Below are 4329 nucleotides of genomic sequence, written 5' to 3'. Positions count from 1 at the left end.
CCCCGCTCTCCCTCGGCCTCTGCGCCTTCTCCCCCGCCAGATCCCCCTCCCTCTCCCCTCCGTTCCCCTCTGCCCGAGCGCGCTCGCCGCCGTTCACTGTAGTTCCCGCGGCCACCGTGCCCAGATCGCCCCGACGACGTGCCCGAACGACTCCCCGCCTTCGACTACGCCGACTGTGCCATCGGGAACGAGCCGAGCGCCACTGCATCGACCTCCCCGAGCTCGTCTTCCCCGCACGTCCGCCGTCGATCGTCGCCGACTCCGGCTACCCCGCGCCCTCCCCGAGCTTGCTGCCACTACCTACGGCTCCACTGTGAGCTCCTCTACCTCCTCCCCCTCTCCGCTAGCTCGCCCGCGCTCCGTAGCTGCTCCCCCACGCGCGCCCGAACGCCGCGCCGCGGAGCTCGCCGCCGGCGGGTCTCCGGTGACCAATTGGTCACGGGGTTAAGCCCGTTGCACTCCCCGCCGTACGTAGATGCCCCCCAGCCCATACGCTTGCCCGTTCGCGCGCTCTAGCGTAGCTTCCGTCGGGCACCCGTAGCACCTCGCCGCCGGCGAGCTCGTAGCGGTCGACTCCGGCCGTTCCAGCCCCTCCGACCACCGCCGTTGGACGCGCGACGTCGAGCCGCGTCGAACGCGCCCAGCCACGCCTCCGGAGACCCCCTGTACAAGAAACCCGTACCCCTCCCGAGCCGCGCCGCCGTGCGTCTGGTCGCCGGCGTTGCTCCGGCGCCGGCCGCCGACGTGGCACACCTGGGGCCACCCCCTGGGTCACTGCCAGTGGCCCCCACGGTTCCCAGTTGACTGGGTTGACCCAGTCAACTGCTGACTGGGCAGGCCCAGTCACTGACATGCGGGCCCCGCCGCAAAAATTAAAAGGAAAAGAAAAAGAAAATGTTTTATAAATAAAAATAATTAGTTTAATTAATCTCTCACTGACAGGTGGGCCCAGTAGTTAATTAGCTAAAAAACTAATTAGTTAATCCTCTGTTAACCCACTGTCTATGACAGGTGGGTCCCCCCTTGTCAGTTTGACCAGTCAACCCGGACTGTTAACCGCTGACGTCACTCCTACGTCATGCTGACGTCATATCCCTTTTTCTGTTAATTAAATAATTCCAGAAATTCAAATAAACTTTGAAAATTCATATCTTTTAAACCGTAACTCGGATGAAAATGTTTTCTATATGAAAGTTGCTCAGAACGACGAGACGAATCCGAATACGCAGTCCGTTCTTCCACCACACCTCCCTAACCTATCTAACTAGCAACTTTCCCCCTCCGGTCCGTTTGTCCGAAAACGCAAAACATCGGGAATACTTTCCCGGATGTTCCCCCCCTTCACCGGTACCACCTACTGTCGCGTTAGGACACCCCTAGCACTGCTCACTGTCATGTCACGCATCGTCATGCTTGTGTTTGCATTGTATTTACTGTTTCTTCCCCCTCTTCTCTCCGGTAGACTACGAGACCGACACTGCTGCTGCCCAGTTCGACTACGGAGTCGACGACCCCTCCTACTTGCCAGGGCAACCAGGCAAGCCCCCCCCCTTGATCACCAGATATCGCCTACTCTCCTCTATACTGCTTGCATTAGAGTAGTGTAGCATGTTACTGCTTTTCGATATCCTATTCTGATGCATAGCCTATCCTTGCTACTACTGTTGATACCTTTACCTGCAATCCTACATGCTTAGTATAGGATGCTAGATTTCCATCAGTGACCCTACATTCTTGTCCGTTTGCTATGCTACACTATCGGGCCGTGATCACCTGGGCGGTGATCGCGGGTATATATTTATATACTATATACATGACACATGTGATGACTAAAGTCGGGTCGGCTCGTAGGAGTACCCGCAAGTGGATCTTTGTGGCGGAGCGACAGGGCAGGTTGAGACCGCCTAGGTAAGAGGTGGGCCTGGCCCTGGTCGGCGTTCGCGGATACTTAACATGCTTAACGAGATCTTGGTATTTGATCTGAGTCTGGCCATTTGGTCTATACGCACTAACCATCTACGTGGGAGTAGTTATGGGTATCCCGACGTCGTGGTATCAGCCGAAGCTCTTTTGACGTCAGCGACTGAGTGGCGCGCGCCGTGTTGGACCGCTTTGACGTAACCGCCGTGATCGTGTGGGTTGCTAGGTCTGCTCGCGGCCGCGTTCGCAACGTGCAGGTGTGCATAGGGCGATGGGCCCAGACCCCTGCGCGCATAGGTTTAGACCGGCGTGCTGACCTCTCTGTTGAGCCTAGGTGGGGCTGCGACGTGTTGATCTTACGAGGCCGGGCATGACCCAGAAAAGTGTGTCCGGCCAATTGGGATCGAGCGTGTTGGGTTATGTGGTGCACCCCTGCAGGGAAGTTTATCTATTCGAATAGCCGTGTCCCTCGGTAAAAGGACGACCCGGAGTTGTACCTTGAGCTTATGACAACTAGAACTGGATACTGAATAAAATACACCCTTCCAAGTGCCAGATACAACCCGGTGATCGCTCTCTAACAGGGTGACGAGGAGGGGATCGCCGGGTAGGATTATGCTATGCGATGCTACTTGGAGGACTTCAATCTACTCTCTTCTACATGCTGCAAGATGGAGATGTCCAGAGGCTTAGTCTTCGACAGGACTAGCTATCCCCCTTTTATTCTGGCATTCTGCAGTTCAGACCACTGAATGCCCCTTTACACATATAACCATGCATATGTAGTGTAGCTCCTTGCTTGCGAGTACTTTGGATGAGTACTCACGGTTGCTTCTCTCCCTCTTTTTCCCCCTTTCCTTTCTATCTGGTTGTCGCAACCAGATGTTGGAGTCCAGGAGCCAGACGCCACCGTCGACGACGACACCTACGACACTGGAGGTGCCTACTACTACGTGCAGGCCGCTGACGACGACCAGGAGTAGTTAGGAGGTCCCAGGCAGGAGGCCTTGCCTTTTCGATCGTTGCTACTTTTGTGCTAGCCTTCTTAAGGCAAACTTGTTTAACTTATGTCTGTACTCAGATATTGTTGCTTCCGCTGACTCGTCTATGATCGAGCACTTGTATTCGAGCCCTCGAGGCCCCTGGCTTGTATTATAATGCTTGTATGACTTATTTATGTTTTAGAGTTGTGTTGTGATATCTTCCCGTGAGTCCCTGATCGTGGTCGTACACATTTGCGTGCATGATTAGTGTACGGTCAAATCGGGGGCGTCACAGCCGTCTCCCCCGCCCACAGGCGCGGTGGCTCGCAGGATGAGGTGAAGCTTGCTTACTACGCCTTACGCCCGCTCCCTCACCCACGCGCGCGGTGGCTCGCAGGATGAGGAGAAAAATTTACTAGTACTCCCTCCGTTTACTCCTCATCCCTACCTTGGTTAGAGAGATTATCATATTGTTTGGAATATATGTCCTTTAGTAGATTTCAATATGAACTACTAGTACATACTCCAAACACTGATGTATATAGACGTATTTTAGAGTGTAGATTCACTCATTTTGCTCCGTATGTAGTCCATATTGAAACGGACGTAATAGTACGCACTCTCCCTCGCCCCTCGACCCTCGCCACGTGGTGGACGTGCAGCAATTCATTCGGTCTCATATAGCCAAAACGATATATACTGCAGTACCATTATTGCTCGACTTCCCGAAGAGGCGAAGAGCCAATCGCAAGGTTAATAGTTTGGAGATGCCAAGCACAAGGTTTATAGGAGAATGAGTAGTAGGTGCCGCGTCATTTCTAAATAAAGTTTTTTTTCTTCAGTGGCACGTACGCAATATAAAAAGGGTCATATGGAGAGAAAACAAAACCGCTCCACTATATACATAGGCAGGACGAGCCTACACGGTTGCTTGCTAGGGTTGATCTCTTTAGTTTTCACACTCTCTCACACAAAACCACTATGGCCACATCTCTAACATCCCGGCGGATCACGTCCGCCGGGGGAAGGGGTGGATGCTTAGTGTAGATGCGGTCGCCGTCGCCGACGGCGAAAACCCACTGTTGGCACGTCCCGATCAGGGGTCCCCGCCATTCTCTCTCACAAAGCCGGTGAGGTTGCCTTCGTCCATTGCTCACTGCCGCGACGTGGGTAGTTTCCTCCTCCCGCCGCCCTCCTCTAGGTTGAGCTACGTCCCGACATCCCTCAGGTACAACTCCCTTTACAGCCGGCTTGCACCACTGCTCCAGCTGCCCACATCACTCCATGTGGATATTTCTCTACTTCTTTGCCCCGCACATACCTCTACTGGCTTCTACGTACTGTATTTGTGATGAGTTTATGTCTCATTAACTAGTCCCAGTAATCTTATTCTAATCACGCTTCTTCAATTTCTTTGCCATAGGGA

Source organism: Triticum aestivum, chromosome 4D (assembly GCF_018294505.1).
Source record: "Triticum aestivum cultivar Chinese Spring chromosome 4D, IWGSC CS RefSeq v2.1, whole genome shotgun sequence".
Taxonomy (NCBI): Eukaryota; Viridiplantae; Streptophyta; class Magnoliopsida; order Poales; family Poaceae; genus Triticum; species Triticum aestivum.
The sequence above is the reverse complement of the archived record's forward strand: the minus strand, read 5'-3'. Positions refer to the sequence as shown.